A 23,977-nucleotide genomic window follows, 5' to 3' on the forward strand; every position below is an offset into this window, starting at 1 on the left:
ATGCAGATTCGAAATTAATTAAAACTTATAGACCAATCTCCTTATTAAATATAGATTATAAAATTTTCACAGGTGTTTTAGCAAACAGAATGAAAATTTTGTTAAAAAGAATAATAAAGAAAGACCAAGCCGGGTTTCTACCAGAGAGCAAATTAAAGATAATACCAGAGTAATCATAGATTTACTAGAATACGTGGAAATGAGACCAAGTAAGAAAATAGCAATGCTGCTGGTAGACGCTGAAAAGGCATTTGATAGTGTTTCGTGGAACTTTTTAATTAAAACTTGTGAAAGTTTGAGAATAGGAAAGAGAATTATGAATGGAATTCAGGTAATTTATAAAAAACAAAAATCTAAATTAATTATAAATAATGAAATTACGGAGGAATTTGATATTGAAAGAGGGACAAGACAAGGATGCCCCCTATCACCACTTCTATTCATTACAGTATTGGAAACATTACTAATCGCATTAAGGAAAGATAAAGAAATAAGGGGTATAAATTTGGAAACACAATGTTACAAAGTTAAAGCTTTTGCAGATGATGTAATCATAACAACCAAAACTCCAGTAGAAAGCATTCAGAAAGCACTAATAAAAATGAAAGAATTTGGTGAAGTCTCAGAATTTAAACTGAATAAAGACAAGTCGAAATTGTTAACAAAAAATATGGGGGAGAAAGATAGAAATGAATTAGAGAAAACAACAGGATTAAAAATGCCACACTGTCACCTAATAGGCGTCCTTGCCTTCAAATACAACTACTGACCTTAAATTGCTAAAATTACTATGCACTGAAAAATACCAAATCTTAACTATACCCTGCAATTTCCCCTTCTGTATCTAACCAATGCTTCCAAATAAAAGTGTGCTGGTTTTAGTGGTTTTTGAGACACATTATCACTTAACAATATATAACATCTTCATCTTTAGTCACAGCTTCTTGCTTGAAAATTGTGAAAATTGCCATGCACTGCAGGCTACAAGCTTACAATATTGCTATGTGATCCTCCCCTCTATCTAGAACAATATCATAGGGGAATCTTAAGGTCACCATCTCAAGCCAGACATAAGGTGCTTAGCTTACTTTGCCACTGCAGGATGCACATGGTTATAAATAGATTCATAAATAAATTACAGATTTAAGTAGGTTTCACAGGAAAAATATTATAAAGAAGCAAATAACATTGCTGTATCAATAGTCTCAATAACAGCCTTTAAATCTACAAAGGAGGCAAGCAAGTGGTCTTACACACTGTCACATACTTGTGTAAATGTGAGTGATAAAACAGTGCCCATGGTGAAATAGCCACTTCTCAAATAATCAGTCTGTTATTTGACAGAGACAGCAAAAGCTGCCCAGATTTCTAATTTAAGTAGTAGAATGTAGCCCCAATACAAATTAAGCTGTGTTAGGTCTATAGAATTTAGGCAGAACACCTATTAAGCTTATTTGTCTATGCTTTGAAGAACAGTTTATATCCCCCTTGTGGAATATATGGACTACACTGCTTAATTTTCAGTCATTACAAATAATAACTATAAATAAAAATGCTTCCTAATAACTGAGACTTAATAATCATTTTTTTAAAAAAAAATCTCACTGGGAATGTTTATTTACATTCACAATCAGCTCAGCCAATTCATTCCTCATGTCCAGGGTCATGAAAACTAGCTGAATCATTATAAATGTCTTTGGATCAAGATACTGAAAAGTTTTGGACTTCCGGGTTGGCGCCATCGCCGAATGGCGGACTCCCTCCGAGCTCCGGAGGGAGTCTGCTCGGCAGGGGCTGGGTTCTACCGCACCGGCGATGCGGGGACCCTTAGAAACCACGGCCACGGAGGCCGTGGACATGGAGACTCGGCTTGCACCGTTAGCGCCCTCCCGACTCGTGAAGGAGCCTTTTTAAAGGCTACGGATCGGGTGCCGGGGAGAAGCGTGGTGCCTTGAGTTCTCTGCTTCCCCTGCTGAGCGAAGCCGCATGCCATTCGGCGGAGAGCGCTGACTTCTTCCATTGAAAATTCGGACTTTTCAACAACAACCCGTGAGTAAATTTGGAAATCGGGTTCAAAAGGAGGAAAAAAAAAAATTTTTTTTTCGAATTGGATACGAGCGGGGGGGATCCAAAAAGGAAGTCAGTCCCCTCCCTATTGTAAACTTTCCAAAACAAGGACGGGGAAACCAAGACCCAAAAAGGCTTGCATTGCTGATAAAAATCCAAAATTTCACGATGGGGAACTACAAGAACTGTGCTGGAGGAGGAACTGGAGAAGGGAAACGCAACCCCCCCCCCTGGGAACCGGGGTGACTGAAGAGAGAGCCTGGTGAAAGGAGTCGGAGATCTTGACAGCTGTCAAAATAGCTGTCAAAGTCGAAAAGCGGAGTGGATTTTATTATGAGAACTTGGCTGGTTAAATTTGATACAATTTGCTACAACTTGTTAAAATTTGGATACAAAATGGCGAATATGGATAACAAATTGACTTTTGGATTAGAGGAAACAAAGATACAACAATCCCCCTTGAGGAGTTTCGGGACATTACAAGGATTGGGAAAGTGGAAAAACACCAATGGAACTTTACAGGACTGGTTATCTTCTGGGAAAGCTGCAAAACGGAAATAACATCTCGTCTTCAGGGTGTTTTCTTTTTTGTTTTTTTAAAGGAGACAATAGATTTTTCTATTGAAGAAAGGAAGGGACTGAACGTAAGGTTTTGCCCCTGAATAACAACCATCCCTGCAGACTTACCAAACTTTCGAACTACAACGTTTTAGCAGCGGAACAAAGGGAAATCAGACTACAACCTGGAAAGAACAATGGAGGGAGTTTTATTACAGTTTTATTAAAGACTGAAGTTAAAGTTTTGAAAAATAATGATAATAATAATAATTTTGATTTTCAAAAAAATTTATTTTTAATTTTAAAAAAAGAAAAAGCCAGCAAGGAGCTGGGGAAAAGTTGTGATTTATGGTCTTAAGAATTCCAGGCAGACACCAGGGGTTGATGGTCAGGGGGAAATTAAACCGGGGACAGGGGGGGGAGAACTAAAACTCCAAAGGCTTGCCAACTTGGTTATTTTTTGCTGAATTGGTCTATTATTCATTATATTTTTTTATTCTCTACCTTTTCTGTTTCTATTATCTGGGGTGCTTCTTTTATTAAAAAATGGAAATTGTGGAATGACATGGGGTGGGTCTTGGGGAAAGAACACTGGGTTTTTTTTTTTTTCTTTTTTTTACTGTAAAACAAATTAAGTTTCAATTTGAATGGGGAACTTGTTTGGCCAACAATATGAAAGGGGAATATGGTAGGGGTGGGGGAAGGGGGGAGTCCCGTAAAGTGATATTTTTTGTATTTTTGAAAAATTTTAATAAATATTATTTAAAAAAAAAAAACAAGATACTGAAAAGTTTTGTTAGAAATAGCAGCAAAGTGCTGTTCTCAGGCAGAATTAGAAATGTTAGTTATCAAGTAATTTGAATCGCTAGCTAATTAGAGTGGCTGCTTTGGAGTTCTTAGTCTTCCCAGGGTTGTAAAACAGTCTGATGGTATTGGTAGGTGATCCTGCCAATCAAGGAGGCACAGAGGTTTGCCTCCTTTCTTCTTTCTTCTGGGACTTGCAAGTCTCTGGTCTTCTCTGGTCCTGAAATACTTGCCTGGGTGGAAGGGCCAAGCCAGGAGCAATGAAATGTCATTAAGAGAACTAGAGTCGCCATTTCAGAGTTCTCTGGAGGTGTAAAACCAGGCATGCCATTTACAAATCAAGGGCAGGTTTTCTGATATCGCTCCTCCCTTTTAAAATCAAATGTCATAATTTATCAGGTGCATATCTGGTTATTATGCCGCTTTAAAAAGTGACCAGAACAAATGCCCTTTAAATGCATATGATTTTTGTTTTGCAAAGTAGTCTTGAATAAGTGCAAGGTTGTGAACATTGCTATGATTACAAGCTCTTTGCTCTTCCCCCACCCTAACCCCAAACCTAGAACTAAAATATGAAATCATACTTCTGTTTGTCACCATACTGGCTTCACAAAAGGAGAGAAATAAACTGAGAAATAGCCCTATTCAGACAAACCACTGAACGTGTAGAGGCAGGAGGTGGGTGGAGAAGTTAGTGCCTTCTCTCTCTGCTTTCAAACTTGGTGTGTTCCTCTGCTCTCTTATTTACACCTGTATATATCATATAGGCCTGTATACTATATGATTTTTTACATAGGCCTGTGTACGTTAACTGGGTCAGTTAATTTTGGCCTGACATTGAAATATGTACATTGTTCTTAGAACATCATTAGCCAAAAACAAAAACGAGTGAATGTCCTTGTTGTGAGAAATGGGAGAAGGTTGAGCAACCACTTACAAAGTAAATGTCTTAAGAAAAAAGTAGAGCTTAGTTTAAATCTCCAGTGGCGTAGCGTGGGGGGTGCAGGGGGGGCCGGCCGCACCGGGCGCAACATCTGGGGTTAGGGCAAATCCACGGGTTAGGGGGCGCAAATCTACGGGTTAGGGGGCGCAAATTACTTGCCTTGCCCCGGGTGCTGACAACCCACGCTACGCCACTGTAAATCTCCAAGACCCTCATGTTCCCAATCCTTATTTTTATATCACATTATTACAATTACAAGGGAATCACGTGGGAATTTTAAGTCATAGCCATTATTCTGGCAGTGGTTTGAAATTATGGACAGCGAATGAAAATATTCACCTGCCACACGCTGAACCTTCAAAAGAGCTAACCTCCATTCTAATTTGGGCTCTGGGATCTGCTGAATACTAAGCCAGTGTTAAAAACTACCTCAGTCTCCTCACAAGGTCTGTGGGCCCTATGATATTTGTAAAGAAGAGCTGAACAAGTTCCCTGCAGTTAAGTAGACCGGATGTCTATACTGTGATCCCTTGTGCAGCTCTGAGAATGGAATTTTGCCTTGAGCTTTATAAAGGAAAAGAAAACTTCAAACAGAGTTAATAATTTGCAGAGTATAGTAGCGGAAAAAAACTGGGAGGTGGAGGAATACCTTTTCCTTTCTTGTTGAATTTCAGGTAACAAATGGTCAGACTTCAAAAGGAGACCTCAGTATTGTGTTCTCGATATTTCTGTGTAGCGCTTTCCAAGAAGAGAAGCTTTGAAGCTTTTATTTTGATTTAAACAATTTAAGGCTGGAAATTGACCCTTCCTATGTGGCTATCTCAAGATTATGTTCCATTCCAATTCTCTGTTTAGTGATGTCAGGAATGGGAATCACCAATCCGTGAGCCAAGCTAGCTAGGGGCCAGCTACTAGCTGAAGATAATGAAGATACTTGCAGATGTGGGTGATGTAATTGGTAGGTAGTGCCAGGCGGGGGGGGGGGGTGTCCATTGTTCTTCTGGCTTACCAACACTGCAGGTCACAGCCACTTACCAAGAGGGAGAAGGTACAGGGAGCTTGGTGCTATGCAGCGCATGGCAGCAGAGCCAAGCCTGTTCTCCAGCCACCACATGCCACATCACTCCATCTTCCCTGTGCCTTGCCCCTCTCCTCCTCCTCCTCTCAGGAACTGGCAGCAACTGGGAGAGCAATGGGGTCCCACCCACACGGCCTCCCCATTGCTCATTTAGTAAGGATGGGGGGAGAAATTCAATTTTATTTGCATTTTACTGAAAAACTACCTAATTTGCACTTCTCAAATTAATACACAAACCAAAATAGCCATCTTTTGAAATTGACATTTGTCAGAATGTTGCACTACAGTTCTGCAACTAATCAAGGTTTACAAAAATGAAGAATAATAGGGGAGAAATGTGTTTAAAAACGTTACCCACAAAGAACATAAAAAATCCACTATATATAGGCTAATTGCTTGTAAAAATGTGTACTTTAGTCAAAGCTGCATTAAAAAATGTGCTTATTAAAATAAATTCACACTAAAATTCTGACAAATTTAAAAACAGTTCTGCAAATTGTTGAAAAGTGTGCAGGATTAAATTTAAGATTGGAAAAATGAATAAAAGCAGACAACCATAACTGACAGATTCTTTCTTCCCTAGTCTTTGGTAAATGTAAAAGAGAACAATTGACCAGGGGCAAGTCTCCACTGGAGCTCAGAAGATCCACATTACAGCCATAACATACATTTAAAGCACACCACTTTCTCCCCCAAATCTTGGGAACTATAGTTGTTAAAGCTTCTGAGAATTGAAGCTGTGTGAGGGGTAAACTATAGATCTCAGTATTCTTTAGGGGAGGCCATGTGTTTTAAATTTATGGTATGGCTGTAATCCCAGAGACCTGATTTGCTCCCTGAGCTGGGTCCAAAGCTATGACTTTGGGGGGCTCCGTAGAAATCTTAAGATTTCTTGCAAGATTTGTTGGAATGTTAATACTGTGTTCCCTTCCATTTTAGGCTTAGGGCTGTATACATGTGTAAATAAAGCCATATTCTACAAAGATACCGCCATCTCAGTTACCAAGGAAACAAAGCCCAAAATGTATGCAGACACCCCTGAAATCTCTCAGCACTTGGAGGGTGGAGTGCATATAACAATATGAAAAGAGACTCTGAGGTACACCGCTGGGCAATTTTGAGCTAAATGAACCAGTGAGTGACTCAGTATAGGACTCAGTATAAAATCTATCTTAGGAGAGTCATTTTAGATGACAGAAAGGTCTAAGATACCAATGTCATATTTGTTCTAAAGGGCCATATGTGCCAGACAAACATTCTAGGCCCTGCTCTGTCAAGGTTTTGGCTTCAACATTAGTACACTAATCTATAATAGCTGTTGTTGTTGTTGTTTAGTCGTTTAGTCGTGTCCGACTCTTCGTGACCCCATGGACCAGAGCACGCCAGGCACTTCTGTCCTCCACTGCCTACCGCAGTTTGATCAAACTCATGCTGGTAGCTTCAAGAACACCATCCAACCATCTCATCCTCTGTTGTCCCCTTCTCTTTGTGCCCTCCATCTTTCCCAACATCAGGGTCTTTTCCAGGGAGTCTTCTCTTCTCATGAGGTGGCCAAAGTATTGGAGCCTCAGCTTCACGATCTGTCCTTCCAGTGAGCACTCAGGGCTGATTTCCTTCAGAATGGATAGGTTTGATCTTCTTGCAGTCCATGGGACTCTCAAGAGTCTCCTCCAGCACCATAATTCAAAAGCATCAATTCTTCGGCGATCAGCCTTCTTTATGGTCCAGCTCTCACTTCCATACATCACTACTGGGAAAACCATAGCTTTAACTATACGGACCTTTGTTGGCAAGGTGATGTCTCTACTTTTTAAGATGCTGTCTAGGTTTGTCATTGCTTTTCTCCCAAGAAGCAGGCGTCTTTTAATTTCGTGACTGCTGTCACCATCTGCAGTGAACATGGAGCCCAAGAAAGTAAAATCTCTCACTGCCTCCATTTCTTCCCCTTCTATTTGCCAGGAGGTGATGGGACCAGTGGCCATGATCTTCGTTTTTTTGATGTTGAGCTTCAGACCATATATTGCGCTCTCCTCTTTCACCCTCATTAAAAGGTTCTTTAATTCCTCTTCACTTTCTGCCATCAAGGTTGTGTCATCTGCATATCTGAGGTTGTTGATATTTCTTCCGGCGATCTTAATTCCGGCTTGGGATTCATCCAGCCCAGCCTTTCACACGATGAATTCTGCATATAAGTTAAATAAGCAGGGAGACAATATACAGCCTTGCCGTACTCCTTTCCCAATTTTGAACCAATCAGTTGTTCCATATCCAGTTCTAACTGTAGCCTCTTGTCTCACATAGAGATTTCTCAGGAGACAGATGAGGTGATCAGGCACTCCCATTTCTTTAAGAACTTGCCATAGTTTGCTGTGGTCGACACAGTCAAAGGCTTTTGCATAGTCAATGAAGCAGAAGTAGATGTCTTTCTGGAACTCTCTAGCTTTCTCCATAATCCAGCGCATGTTTGCAATTTGGTCTCTGGTTCCTCTGCCTCTTCTAAATCCAGCTTGCACTTCTGGGAGTTCTCGGTCCACATACTGCTTGAGCCTTCCTTGTAGAATTTTAAGCATAACCTTGCTAGCGTGTGAAATGAGTGCAATTGTGCGGTAGTTGGAGCATTCTTTAGCACTGCCCTTCTTTGGGATTGGGATGTAGACTGATCTTCTCCAATCCTCTGGCCACTGCTGAGTTTTCCAAACTTGCTGGCATATTGAGTGTAGCACCTTAACAGCATCATCTTTTAAAATTTTAAATAGTTCAGCTGGAATACCATCACTTCCACTGGCCTTGTTATTTGCAGTGCTTTCTAAGGCCCATTTGACTTCACTCTCCAGGATGTCTGGCTCAAGGTCAGCAATCACACTGCCTGGGGTGTACGAGACATCCATATCTTTCTGGTATAATTCCTCTGTGTATTCTTGCCACCTCTTCTTGATGTCTTCTGCTTCTGTTAGGTCCTTACCACTTTTGTCCTTTATTATGGTAATCTTTGTACGAAATGTTCCTTTCATATTTCCGATTTTCTTGAACAGATCTCTGGTTCTTCCCATTCTGTTGTTTTCCTCTATTTCTTTGCATTGCTCGTTTAAGAAGCCCTTCTTGTCTCTCCTTGCTATTCTTTGGAAATCTGCATTCAATTTCCTGTATCTTTCACTATCTCCCTCGCATTTTGCTTGCCTTCCCCCCCCCCCCCCCGCTATTTGTAAGGCCTCGTTGGACAGCCACTTTGCTTTCTTGCATTTCTTTTTCATTGGGATGGTTTTAGTTGCTGCCTCCTGTATAATGTTGCGAGTCTCCATCCATAGTTCTTCAGGCACTCTGTCCAGCAAATCTAAATCCTTAAACCTGTTCCTCACTTCCACTGTGTATTCATAAGGGATTTGATTTAGATTGTATCTTACCGGCCCAGTGGTTTTTCCTACTTTCTTCAGTTTAAGCTTGAATTTTGCTATAAGAAGCTGATGATCTGAGCCACAGTCAGCTCCAGGTCTTGTTTTTGCTGACTTTATAGAGCTTCTCCATCTTTGGCTCCAGAGAATATAATCAATCTGATTTCGATGCTGCCCATCTGGTGATGTCCACGTGTAGAGTCGTCTCTTGTGTTGTTGGAAAAGCGTGTTTGTGATGACCAGCTTGTTCTCTTGACAGAACTCTGTTAGCCTTTGCCCTGCTTCGTTTTGCTCTTCAAGGCCAAACTTGCCAGTTGTTCCTTTTATCTCTTGATTCCCTACTTTAGCATTCCAATCCCCTATAATGAGAAGAACATCCTTCTTTGGTGTCACTTCAATAAGGTGTTGTAAGTCTTCATAGAATTGGTCAATTTCAGTTTCTTCAGCACCAGTAGTTGGTGCATAAACTTGGATTACTGTTATGTTAAAAGGTCTGCCTTGGATTCGTATCGAGATCATTCTATCATTTTTGAGATTGCATCCCAGTACAGCTTTTGCCACTCTTTTGTTGACTATGAGGGCCACTCCATTTCTTTTACGGGTTTCTTGCCCACAGTAGTAGATATGATAGTCATCCGAACTGAATTCGCCCATTCCCGTCCATTTCAGTTCACTGATTCCCAGGATGTCAATATTTATTCTTGCCATCTCATTTTTGACCACATCCAACTTACCCAGATTCATGGTTCTTACATTCCAGGTTCCTATGCAATATTTTTCTTTACAGCATTGGACTTTCCTTTCGCTTCCATGCATATCCGCAACTGAGCGTCCTTTCGGCTTTGGCCCAGCCGCTTCATCAGCTCTGGATCTACTTGTACTTGTCCTCCGCTCTTCCCCAGTAGCATGTTGGACGCCTTCCGACCTGAGGGGCTCATCTTCCAGCGTCATAACTTTTATATGCCTGTTGTCTTTGTCCATGGAGTTTTCTTGGCAGGGATACTGGAGTGGCTTGCCGGTTCCTCCTCCAGGTGGATCACGTTTGGTCAAAACTCTCCACTATGACCTGTTCATCTTGGGTGCCCTGCTCGGCATAGTTCATAGCTTCTCTGAGTTATTCAAGCCCCTTCGCCATGGCAAGGCAGTGATCCATGAAGGGGGATAATAGCTGTACACTCCTGTAATTTTTTGAAAATCCATGGTCTGTTTCCTGTTCCTACTTCTGTATAGGAAGATGTGTGGTGTTGAAAATTAAAATACAGCATTTCCTTCCTTCCTTCCAATCACAAGCTGTAGAGCTGTAAAATCTATCTACTCAAACAGTAAGCTTGGTTATATTTTTAACAGGTATCCCAAAAGCACACTAAATCAATCTTCTTGACAATGATAATGCCCTCATAAATCAATGTCAGGTGAGGAAAAAAATCTTTTGAGAACTCGAAAAGTTAAGCTGATGCCAAAAATATATAAGCTTTTTTTTTGTTTATATGAAGTGTAAGGCAGAACAATTATTGGCAGCCACTCTGGTTGTCCATGGCATGAAGATAATCCCCAAGATTAAAGTGGTGGAGGACCCCAAAACATCCCAATGAGCGCTGAGCTTGCTTAAGTAAAGGTAAAGGGACCCCTGACCATAAGGTCCAGTCGTGGCTGACTCTGGGGTTGCGGCACTCATCTCACTTTACTGGCTGAGGGAGCCAGTAAAGCTTCCGGGTCATGTGGCCAGCATGACTAAGTCACTTCTGGCAAACCAGAGCAGCGCATGGAAACACTGTTTACTTTCCCGCTGGAGCGGTTACCTATTTATCTACTTGTACTTTGACATACTTTCGAACTGCTAGGTTGGCAGGAGCAGGGACTGAGCAACAGGAGCTCACCCCATTGCGGGGATTTGAACCGCCGACCTTCTGATCGGCAAGTCCTAGGCTCTGTGGTTTAGACCACAGCGCCACCTGCACTTAGTGTCCACCAAATGTTTACTGCGGAAGGAATTCATCATGATAGCACTATGGCAGTCATCCCATCAGCACAAACATTTCACCTTGCCAGATGGAACTATCCACCCTCTTTCCACCGCATACCGTTCTGGGTAAATATATGGACCTCCTAAGCAAATTTCAGGGGGATTGTATGGGAGGGGGGAAGCACAGCTACACTACTGGAAGTCCTTAGTAGAATCCTACCCTGTCTATTGACAGAGGAAAAGCTGAAAACCAAGTAGGATGGAATGGGATCCCTGAAAAAGGAGGAGAGTGTAGGGGTCACCCAGTTATAAATACACTTGCTGTCTTGCTAGCTGTCACTTGCCCATTTGGAAAGCTTCCTGCATTACAAGAACAAGAACTGCAGACATGTCGGTGGCAGAGTATAGATTTTGCATGCAAAAGGTCCGAGAATTCAGTTTCCTGCATCTACTTGCATCAAAAAGCAGCTGACTCAATCCTGGGAGAACTGACAGTCACCATAAACCAGGGTTGGATCTACTGGCCAGATACGGTCCTCAGCTGGATTTCATCTGTCACTCTGTGTCCCCTCCTATCCAAAAGCTTTTCACTTGAAAGCAGCTGTTGGGAGGGGAGAGATTGTGTGGAGCAAAAGTAAAACTCATGAATAGAGTTACTAACAATGAAATATATACCTCTGTTTCTATGGGAAATAGCTTTGGTATTTGGCATTAGTATTAATGGTGCACATGCTATGTAGTGGTTCTAGGGGTTGCTCGTGCGTAAATCGACACCACACCTGGCTAGGTTACCTGGGTGAACCCTTTCTGTCTGGACAGCCTCTCACCCGTGGCTGTCTCAATCGCTGGCAGAATCCGTCAGTGGGCGTTTCTTGAACTTCTTCCAGCAAAGAAGCTCTTTGACGCCTAGTCGCCGCCTACTCTCCCTGCGCGGAAGCCTTCTGCGCAGGGAGGGCATGGGCAACGGAGGACCCGTGCTCTCCCCGCTGGTCTCCGGCGAGGAGTCATGGAGCCACCTCGCCGATTCCCCCATCTGCCCCCCTTCTCCACTGGTGCTATGCTGAATTCCTTCCCCAGAAGATGGGCTGCTTCTCTCCCTCCCGGGACGCTCTCCTGAACCCCTCTGGAGCCCTCCCTCTCCCTCTGGCACCGATGGCAGTTTCCTGACATGCTATTATGGCGGCAATGTGGTTTTCAGGCAAAAATGGCTCCCTTCTCCTGAAGAAGACAATACTGAGCTAGATGGATCAGTGATTCAGGCTCATGAAAGATAGCTTCCTGTATTTAAAGAGATCAGCCCCTCCTTAATATATGCATAATTTCTAATGTTTTATGAGATTATTCTATTTGCTTGGAAGAATACTGCAATATCCGAATACTTTGTCTTTTCCTTGACTTCAAAAGAGAGACTTTAAGCTTAGTGTATCATTTACATTTGAAAGCATTTTTTGCAGCTTAGGAGGTTTAGTGGTCAAAATTGCCCTGTCAGATTCATGACTCAAGAACCTCCTAAAAAGACAACCTAAGTACCATTTTAAAGCCTTAGTTAAGTAGAGCACTTTTATCCATTCTGAAGCTGTGAAAAAAGCATTAGCTTATGTGATTTGACCTTGCTGTTCTTAATGGCAGTTATTCCACAGGGTCTCTGGTAAATTTGTTAGATATGGAGGCAACAGTGAGTTCCAAAGTCCTGTTGTACAGCAGATTAGATTACCATGGTCTGTCTAATAACGCACTTGACCGTGGAGGCTGCACTAAGTACCACACTGTCTGTGTGCTTAATTCCTAAGTATTAAAGATGTATCTTCATGGAACAACTAAGTTCCTATAAACATGTAACATTTTGGGTGTTAAGTGCTTTTTTTCCTTAAAAAATGTTTAGGGCTATTCTCATTTTCCTACTCATATTGAAATACTGCCCCACATTGAGGCCAAACTTAGATTCACAAAATGTTTAGGGGTGTGCGTCCCCCTGCGGTCTCCCAGAAAAAAAGCACTGGGTGTAACCATCAAGTACCTAACTTCAGATCAGTCTGGATTCACTGCCTCATTTACAAAATAAATGGTTGTGGCCTTCCCTAGCCTGGTGCCCTCCAGCTGTATTAAGCTGGGATAGCTCAGTCGGTAGAACATGAGACTCTTAATCTCAGGGTTGTGGGTTCGAACCTCATGTTTGGCAAAAGATTCCTGCATTGCAGAGGACTGGACTAGATGATCTTCATGGTCCTCCGCACCTCTACAGTTCCATGATTCTAATTTCTTAGCTGCCCTCCAGCATGAGGGCAGGTTGCAACAAGTTAAAAATACATTAAAATCAGTTAAAAGAAATTGCAGTCCAGAGAATGGACTACAATGCCCATTGGCTGATGATGAAGGTTATTGGAGGTAATAATCTGAACCATTTATATCTGGAGAGCACCCAGGTTGGGAAAGGCAAGTTGAATATTGCTATCACTATTGAGGCATATTGTGAGAAAGTCGTTAAGAAAGACATTGATTTAAGTCTTGTTTCTTGGTTCCACACAAAGTGACAAATTCTGCTATGAAAAACTAGTGCTTGCAACCGTATTGACCTCACAGATTAGGAAATGAAGACTCTCCGGAAATAAGTCATTTTGGCTAACCAGTTCAACCTGCATACTTAAATAAGGATAACAACTTTATTTAATTTTGAAGATTTTTCTGTATATCCCAAGTATATCTATCCCCTCTTGTTTGGTTCTTCAGAGAAACGAGGCAAAAGTTACTGACTGGGTGGGGCTATTCAAAAGACCCATTTGGCCTGGGCTAAGACAACCGCAATAAAAATGGTTTCAAATATGTCTGTTTCCACTCTCATGGCACACTTAGCAACAGGGAAGTTTTACAAACACTTTCTCAAGGGTGCCAACTTGAATAAAATATTGGGTGGGCAGGTAAGCCCCGCCCCACATAATCAATCACAAAACACAGCACACGGACACCATTTGAATGGCAATGCCCATCAACTTTGGGGCGGCGGCCCTGAAAATTCTATTTCAGGACCAAAGGAATAATAATAAAAACCAGTTTTGCTCTTACAGCTTGATCAGAGGTACCCAACATGTGCCCTCCAGATGTTGTGGAGTACAACTCGAATCAGCCTCAGTCAGCATGGCTTATGGTCAGGGATGATGGGAGCTGAGGTCCACAATGTCTGGAGAGCACATGTTGGTTGTTCCTGAGCTGTATTGATCTGCTCTCCTTTTGGTATCCTTAACATCTTTTTTAAAAATGAACCCAAAGTCCTTTCGTCAGCCAAAGTAACAAATCACTCCTGAACAGAAGCTGAAGTGGGATTGTTTTCTTTCAAAGTAGGCTAGGTATTCATTGAAAAGAAGTGGGGTGGTTTGGGACCTAAAGTTTAGGTCCACCTAAAATGTAGTAGTGTGGTATCTCACTTCATTCCATCACACTTGAACAATGATCCATAGTGAAATTTGAGAAATTGTAAGAGAAGTTAATTTTTTTACTCAGACTAATCTAGTATCTTTGGCCAAATGGTTCAATGTCACATGCTATATAAATTTTCTGCAGGACCTGCCTGGCAAAGAGAAATCAATAAGTAGGTAATGGATTTGATTAAAATGTTTATTTTTCCCTCCTCCTGCTCAAACTAAAATGCTAAATGTCCCTTCCCATCCACATTCATCTGTGGGTTGGCTTCTGCTTTTAATGAGTTTATTGAAATATTGTTTTTGGTAGTACCTAGGCAGTTTCAAAAATCCTGGCTGGTGTTTGTGGGAAGTTAGTTATTGTTTTGCTCTTACGATTGTCAGGTCGACTCTGAGAGAACCTTTGTACTTTTCCAAAGCTGCAAAGGAAGGAGAATTTTATCAAATGTGTTATTCCTTATGTTAACATTTTTTCTATGCTACTCTTAAAGCTGCAGAAGTCATGTCAGGATCTGGATTCGCAACCCTATGTGCTGTGCTTTCAACAAAAATGGTCATACTTCCCTACTAATGTGAATGTTTTTTTCCCCTTCCCTGCTGTGTGATACCAGAGTGCTTTTGTGCTTAAGGTAGCATACTAAAGCTAGGGCATGCTGATTTTGGAACACAGCTATGGTGTACCCCTGAGCAAGTTAGCCAGCGGCACTGTAAATAGAGATCTAGTAGCATAATTTAATACATATCAAGTAAACCTTTCTTTCCAAAGACTTGGTGAGCTCTCAGGAAGAAAGTATTAATTGGTTTTTATCTTAATGAAAAATTGTCTTTGTATTTTTGATTTGGAAATAATATTGAATGGCTGAACTATTTTTCCTATTGCTAACTACATTTCACATACCTCACTTACTTTTGGGTTGATTTTTCTGTGTTGAAAATAGGATCATGCATTTTGTGGGTGCATATTGCCAGCTTACTATGAAATCCTGAAGGCTGTGCGAGTAAGGCAACCATTCTTGCACAAAGTACTCCAGCGATGGTCACTTTTCATTACAAGGCCCACTTTTTCCTCAGTATCTGCCATTATGGCAGCTCTTCCCCCTTTCAGCTTAGCTCCTGATGTGTAGCAGCAGATACAGCCTTGCAGTAGGCATGCACATGATTCATGGATATATTTATCCTTCACTCAAAAAGTGACCTGACATCCCCCAAAACAGATGTGCAGTGTACACAAAGCTAAGTGTTTCCATATTGATATTTTGCATGTCCTGCTTGCATTATGACATGTGATTTTATCTATAATGGCTCCTGAGAGTTGGCTTGATGGTGCATGATTTATTTATTGTCTGTTAACTCTATATCCCACTTTTCCATGTGCAGTGCATAAACTGGCTTGCAGTAAAGGTACCCCTGACCATTAGGTCCAGTCGCGGACAGCTCTGGAATTGCAGAGGGAGCCAGCGTACAGCTTCCGGGTCATGTGGCCAGCATGACTAAGCCGCTTCTGGCGAGCCAGAGCAGCGCACGGAAATGCCGTTTACCTTCCCGCCGTAGCGGTACCTATTTATCTACTTGCATTCTGATATGCTTTAGAACTGCTGGGTTGGCAGGAGCAGGGACCGAGCAACGGGAGCTCACCCCGTTGCGGGGATTCAAACCGCCGACCTTCTGATTGGCAAGTCCTAGGCTCTGTGGTTTAACCCACAGCACCACCCCTGCTGTAAACACACACAAAAATAAACACACACAAAAATAACACACACAAAAAATAACACACACAAAAATAAACACACACAAAAATAACAACCTATTAACGTAACCATAAAAAGGGGTTGCATCCAACTAAGTCATGCTCAGAGGAGACCCATTGAAATTAATTGAAATTAATAACACAACTAAAGTCCATTGATCCAGAGAAAACAGCAATGTAGAAAAACAAGGTAACAGTTAAATAAGAGCAGATAAAACATCAACAATGACAGCTGGTTGAAAACATACTGAGCTGTGATTTAAAAACCACCATTGGAATATAGTTCCATAGCTTGGGTACAGCCAACGTCCTGTCTCAAGTTCCTGCCAAATGTACATCATATAGAGGAGGGCGTTATTGGAAAATCTCAAAACCTAGGCAGGTTCATACGGGAGAAATGTAACTTGATCCCAAACTGTTTAGAGCTTTTATAGGTTATGGCTAGTAGGGATGGGGCAGACGCTAGTTGGATCTGCATTTTTTCACACACATATATAGAAAATTATTTGTGTGTCTAGGTCCCCAAGCCACCCCTCAAATAACTCACAACACACACGTAATTTTTGTTTAAGGTTTTTGGCATAATTTTGGCCACAACTTTATTAACATACATGATTGTTAGGCATTGGTTAAGACTATCTGTCTCCCCCACCTGGGGACAGAACTGACTTCCGGATTCCACCGAAAGCCAGTAAGGGAAAACAATATTGGGGAGAAATGGAGCTGAGGCACAGACCCTCACCTCTCCCTGCATGCTCCCCAGGGCTTGCCGGCCCTGGCCCCTTTCCAGGGATTCAGACGAAAGCATGGCAAGCCCCTGGATTCCTTTAGCGGAATTCCCTTTCCGCAGCAGCACTGGAGGGGCAGGCCCAGCCAATCCCTATCCCTCCTCCAACCACTTTATAACCAATGCCTAACCGCAATCCTTACAAGTTGTGATGATTTGCTACGCAGTAGGCAAAAACCAAATGGCACACACTAATCAGCCAAATGGAAAAATTCCTACCAGGCCCCTGCCCCAAAGCAGACGACCCCATGACAGGCATAGCAAGGTCAACACAAAAAAACCCTAATTACAGGACGGGTGGGTGGGTGTTCTGATTCACACAGCAAAAGAGAAAGTTCCAAAGCTGCGTGCACAGAATATAAAGCCTTAAATCCCTCCCACCAAATTGCAACACACAAATTGCCCCAGCAACACGACCATCCAATCATTGCCACAGGCCAACCTTCCAATCCTGCCTGGCAACAGAGGGGCGGCCTGGCAGACCCCACCGCAACCCACGTTCTCTGTTAAGGAGAACACTCTATGCTATCATCCCCATAGCTCTTTTTATCTTGAATGGAATTTTAAACCTCCTCCCTCTCTCAATAAAGACTAACAAGGGAGTAACAAACAGATTTCGCTTCAGATATTGCTTCTAGCAGCAGCCAGTAAAGCCATCATAATCGGCAGTTGATTAGTTGAGAATGGCAGTTTTTTTCTTTTTTTTACAAGCCTAGGATGAGTGGATTGCTTAGACCAGGAGTAGAAATTTAATTTTTTTTGGATAATATGTTAATGTGTTAGAGAGCTTTCCGTTAGATTCTTCAAAACACGAAGCAGAGCAAGTCCTATATGGGGCTTAATGCCATGTTGGTGTCCTGCATTCTATAAAACTTCCAGGTTGAGTACAGGGGCACCAATTTGGGCCCCACACTGTGGGTGCCCAATGTCAGCACACACCGCACCATAATGACGTCATGGCATGATGTGACATCACCATGCCATGGTGCACCATCATTATGGCGCAACACACTTCCTCTGGCACTACGCTGGCAACAGGACTGGGGTCTGTGCCTCTCCCGCGGGGCCCCATGGCAGAGGCGCAGGCCCCCAGTCAGTCGCTGTGGCACCAAAGTTAAGGCGGTGCTTGGCCGCGGTGGATGGAAGCGGCAGCCGTGGCGCACCAAGGCAGCACTTGCAGGGTGCACTGAGGCCATGGGGGGGGGGCGGATGCTGGGCAGCAAAATTTTTGTGGGTGACTGGGCTCCTGGGCCCCCCTGGAGATGGCACCAGTGGTTGAGTATATTTTTAGCTACAGATGGGATAAGGAGAATAACAAATGTAAGGGCTTTTCGGTTCTGCCATGGTTATTTCCTTGTATCAGAATCACCAGTCTTGGTGTTAGAATCCCCCCCCCCCCAAAAAACCCCCAATTCTTTAACATAAAAGCATTGAATTGTGGAGTTGGAAGGGACCATGAGGGTCATCTAGTCCAACCCCCTGCAATGCAGGAATCTTTTGCCCAACGTGGGGCTCAAACCCACAGACCTGAGATTCAGACTGTCATGCTTTGCCGACTGAGCTATCCCAGCTGTAATGCAAACCTTTTCCAAAAAGCATTTTGTAAACAGAAAATATATTTGTTTTGTTTATAGCAGTTTTCACATGCCCACTATAATTCACTAAAATGTATTTGTGTGTGTCTCAGGGGTGGTGATTCATGGTGCATGAATATATTTGCAAACAGATACCCTTGGTTCAACTAGCCTTCTTTTCATGATTGCAATTCTGCAATCTTTGCATCTCTTGCAGATAAAGTATCTCAGTCAGAATCTGGAAATTCTATTCTATTTGGTGTAAAGCTACTGCTAATTGGTTTATGGAAATTTTTTTACTGACTTAATTGAGAAAAGTATGGACTAAAAATTAGGCGGGAGTTCTGAATTGGTGAGGGCAATGGCTCATTTCTGACTCAGAAATTTAAAATGGACAATCCTAAAATATTTCTATTCTACTAACTTGAAAATCACCTTCATAATTTTTCAGCAAACATTGGGAATATTTGGATATTTAAGATTATAAATATATTTATATTATGTATGAACAAAAGAAAATCCACCCTGCAAAGTATGAAGGGGCTTACACATTTAATGGGATCTCTATTAAGATAATATGTGAAGCAGTGCTGTTAATGCAGATAAAGTATATTGCATTCTTAATAAAGCTTTTCAGTTATGAGGTACTGGAGGGAAGATTGAACAAGAATATTTTAGATCTTTAATGGTCATATTAAATAAATTAATAAAGTAATAATTCAAACAGATGAATAAATTGACATAATAATAATAATAATAATAATAATAATAATAATAATAATACAATCAGATACCAAACTGTGATGAAAGCTTTGCAAGCAGTCAGTGTTTGTGTCTCATGCATATTAGGTTCCCCTGCCGCAGTGCGCAGCTCAAGGGCGCAGTGGCAGAGGGCAGGCAGGAGGTGCGTGGGCATCAGATGGAGCAATGGGATGACCATATGGGATGAGTTTGGGTAGTGAAAGGTCTGGAGGCAGATGAAGAAGTCTCTCTGCTTCTGGAAACTTGAACTTCAGCAGATAAAAGCTGTTTCAGTCAGTTTCTCGGGAGAGGGAGGAGGAAGCTAGATTTCTTTAAGGAAAGTGTGTTCTCCCTCATGGAGAGCACAGGTTGCGGGCGGGGCTGACAAGACACCTCACTGTTACTCAGTGGCGTAGCGTGGGGGGTGCAGGGGGGGGCGGCTGCACCGGGCACAACATCTGGGGGTTAGGGTTAGGGGGCGCAAATCCACGGGTTAGGGGGCGCAAATCCATGGGTTAGGGGGCGCAAATTACTTGCCTTGCCCCGGGTGCTGACAACCCACGCTACGCCCCTGCTGTTACTAGGCAAATGGTTTGGCCATCCTTTAAGCAGGGGCGGGCTGTTACTGGGGAAATCTCGATGTTGCCATTTGTTGATTGACAGCCCTATTTGTTAAATACAATGCTCGCAGCAAGGAACTTCCTCTTTTCGCTGCTTACTTCGGATCACCCGCCCTCCCTTCCCTAATTTCAGGCTGTTTGCTTGACCTTGCTATGCCTGTCATGGGGTCGTCTGCTTTGGGGCAGGGGCCTGGTAGGAATTTTGTCCATTTGGCTGATTAGTGTGTGCCACTTGGTTTTTGCCTACTGCGTAGCAAATCGTCACAACTTGTAAGGTTTGCGGTTAGGCATTGGTCTTGGAATTGGTTGCTGGAGGGGTATGGATTCGGCTGTGCCTGCCCCTCCAAAATGCTGCTGCAGCTGCTGTTTCAAGGGTTTTCCGTTAAAGGAACCCAGGGGCTCCCCATGCTTTTGTCCGAAACCCCCTGGCAAGGGGCTAGGGCCACGCAAGCCCCTGGGAGCATTCTGGGGAGAGGTGAGGCATGGTTCCCAGTCCCGTCTCTCTCCCCAGGTGACTTACCCTTGCTGACTTCGCGGGGGGTGCGAATGTCAGAGCTGTCCCCGTGCGGGGTCAGTTAGTGCTACCAGTGCCTAAGCAACCACTCACATTGCTGTAATTTGAATAAAGTTGTGGCCAAAATTATGCCAAAAACCTTAAACAAAAACTAAGTGTCAATTGTGTTTTTCTTTGGGGGGGTGTCTTGGGGACCTCGACGCGCAACACATCTTTACAAGACAACAGAGAACTTACTTCCTTACTTTGGCATCAACCTGCAGACATTTCTTCCCTCCTAGCAATGTCTTGCTGCGGCAGCTCAGGTCGGCACTTCTACTCTCACTTCATAGACTTTTAATGCTAACCCTTGTAATGTGGTTCAGAAGTTCTAATCTCTGGGAAAAACTCCCTCCACCTTCAGAGCCAGAGATTATCAACCTTTAATGCAGAGCTCTTTGCTCCCCTCAGGTATGTTTGATTTAGGAAAATATCAGAAGGAATATTTCAGGCACTTGTCAGCATTTGAAAAAGTAATTTGACATGTTTTGCATTTTATGCATTTGTCCAAACACCTTCTTGTTACCTCCTGCATTTTAAATATAAGTGAATAAACCCAGTCTGACTGAAGTATTCTTTGCCTGGTATGGCCTTTTCTCTCATGGGGCTTCTTACGCCTCAGTCTCTTATGCAAGTGGCTTGCAGGGAGAACATGGAGTGCTGACACTGTGCCAGTGCTGTGATAGTGTGGGGAGAGGTTAGCATTCTCTGGCAATGAGCTAGCAACTGTTGTCCCCTAAATAATTTGTCATTTTAGAAAGCAGCAGTGCTATGATATGGTTGCCTTAAATAACTGAGGTCCTTTCACGTTTCCCCCACACTTTCGGGGAGTGACAGCCCTGTTTCTCTCTCTCTACTTCAGCTGCAGGCCGATCAACAAAAGATTGCAATCCTAGCTATAGGACTTACTTGTCAGTAGACTTGGGGTGGTATTTCAACATGTTGATTGACTAAGTTAGGATACTTAATTTCAATAAGTATATTCTGAGTAAAAATGTAGTTGGTTAGGATTGTAATTAATTGATCACAGTCAATTTCAGGAGTCCATGGTTAGGACTGTGCTGTTAATGAGAACTCCACTGCCCATTTATCTGGGAAAGTTATATTGAACACTGGGACTTCATTCCAAATATATATGCCCAAGACTGCATTGCACTGCATGTGTGGCCTTGAGACACTGCACTCTATGAATGACATTTTCTCTCCAGACAGTTATATAATTAATTGATGTAATTTATTACATAATCCTAATAAAACCTCCCTGTCAGAGGAACAGAGAACTGTCTGCAAAGTTGTAATTTTTTTGAATAACATTAAGTTACTTTGGATAATGTTTCATGACTTATAACAGCAACCCTACTTTATATAAGTTTTTCAGTGCATTGAAAATAAATGAAGGTATTTCAAAGTGTGTTTTAATCGGTCTTTGTCTATGGCTTTATTAATAATACACTGAAATATTGTTGTCATTTATGATGGATCAAAAGGCACCTTTATGTTGTGCACCACACTGTGATCTTTGGATGAAGGATGGTATACATATTTAATAAATAAAAATAAATACAATTATTATTTAAGTTTAAATTAATCTTCCCTTCACCTTTTCTAAAATGTAACCATGGGGAGGCATCATATGAGACTGGACGAGGCTCGCAGAAGGAATGCGGGGCACTTCTAATTAATTTGTCAGCTTTCGTTAACTCAATAATACTTTTATCAAATACTGCACATAAATACTTCTATTAAACACACAATATACTAATACATGAAGATGTATTACATGGAGAATATCTAACTAGATATGGGACTGACTTTCTTTCTTTCTTTCTTTCTTTAGGAATTATTATTTTGACTGTGCCTTGATAGACTTTTTAATATTGTATTTTTTCATATTTAATTATTTTTTCAAATTTATAACAAATAAGACACCCAAATAAAGAAAAAAGAGAACAACATTATAATACTAAAACAGAAAGCAACAAAAACAAACATATATATACCTAATACTTTAAAGCCTAATTTATATTGCATTGTTAACTGACTTCCTCGAATCCCTCCTTACTGAATTTCATTGAAACACTTTTTAACAGCTTTCCAATATCCTCTTTCTAATCAAATTAACACCTTTAGTTTACAATGTTCTTCTCTTTTCAAATTATCCAAATCCATAGTATTTTACAATTAATTCTTAATCTAGTCCTAGGCCCATTTGGTACTTTCAAATAATTTCTACTTATCGTATTTTACAATATTTAGCTAAATAGTCTTTAAATTTCTTCCACTCTTCTTGGTATTCCTCTTCTTTCTGATCACGGATTCTTCCAGTCAGGTCGGCCAGCTCCAAAAAGTCTAACATTCTTCTACTGTTGGTATTTTTGTGATTTCCAATTTTTGGCCAATAAAAGTCTTGCCGCTGTAGTGGTGTACAAAAACAATCTAACATCTTTTTGGGGGCAATTCCAGTCCTATTATTCCAAGCAGAAAGGCTTCTGGTTTCTTAATAAATGTATTTTTAAACATTTTTTTTCAACTCATTATAAATCTGTTCCCAGAAGTCTTTCACCTTGGGACACGTCCACCACATATGATAAAAGGTGCCTTCTTTTTCTCTACACTTCCAACATAAATTATCATTCATATGGTATATCTTTGCTAATTTTGCTGGGGTTAAATACCATCTATACATCATTTTCATGATGTTTTCTTTTAATACAGTACTTGCAGTAAATTTAACCCCTTTCTTCCACAACCTTTCCCAATCCTCCAACATTATATTGTTTCCAACTTTTAAATATTGTAATGGAAATTCCTTTAAAATATTGCTGACATTTAATTTGTACAAATTTGAATATGTGGCTGACTCCAACAATTAAACACAACAACAGAGGAATGTAACTTCTGCCACCACAGCCTCCCCAACCCAATTCCAAAATTTGGACCCTGTCATGCTCTAGCAGCGAGGAATCTCCACTCACCTGGGGCTCTGGAGGAGCAGCATTTGCTGCATGGTGCAGCCGTGGCTGGTCCTGGGAGGCCACCATCTTCCTGTGTGGCTGGGGAAGCGGATGACCACTTGGTACCACCCCACCTCTGGGTGCTGTGTGGGAGTCCCTTCTGAAGTCCATTTGTGCCTGAAAAACAGATTTCAAAGGGGCGCCCTCTTAGTGTCCATTAGCTGATGGGCACAGAGGAGAGCCTTTAAAGAAGCTGGCTTTCAACACTGACCGGTTTATGAGTTCTGAGAGGGAACTCCTATGAAGTCTGTTTATGCCTGCAAATGGGGAGCCCCTCCCAAGCTCCCTATCTACAGTATGGAGATAATGTCTGTGACCTCTTCCAGAATTGTTTTAAGACTTATAGCAGCATAATATATCTTGTTGGTGTGTGTTAGAGGAGGGGCAGTGCCTCTGGTGGGTGACAGCTTGTGCTCCTTCTCATGTAGTTTGTCCACCTTTGGACCCATCCTGCTCTTAGCTCTCACTTGTGGCTTCTAGAAGCTGTCAGCATGCGACAGTGGCTACACCCTTTGACTGGCTGGCTAAACTAGGTGAGAGTAGCCAATGGATCTCAAGCCCTCGATGATTTAGGAACTTCCCTTGCATGAGAAGACAGACTCTGGTGGATTGAGTGGACAAGACTTATAATGTGTCCAACAGTCAAGAAGGTGGTTTTTCATGCTCCGTAGAGGAAACTGAGTGGCAGATAGAGCTTGTCAACCTGGGAAGAAGGAAAACTCTGTG

The 23,977-nt window shown here is 42.0% G+C and overlaps 1 protein-coding gene across 3 annotated transcripts in view; it reads left to right on the forward strand.

Moving 5' to 3' along the window:
• The window catches only part of SPAG16 (sperm associated antigen 16), a 388,339-nt gene that overhangs the window by 179,045 nt on the left and 185,317 nt on the right, over nt 1-23,977 (forward strand). The window lies entirely within an intron of this gene.

This window comes from Podarcis filfolensis, assembly GCF_964270895.1.
Source record: "Podarcis filfolensis genome assembly, chromosome: 1".
NCBI classification, from domain to species: domain Eukaryota; kingdom Metazoa; phylum Chordata; class Lepidosauria; order Squamata; family Lacertidae; genus Podarcis; species Podarcis filfolensis.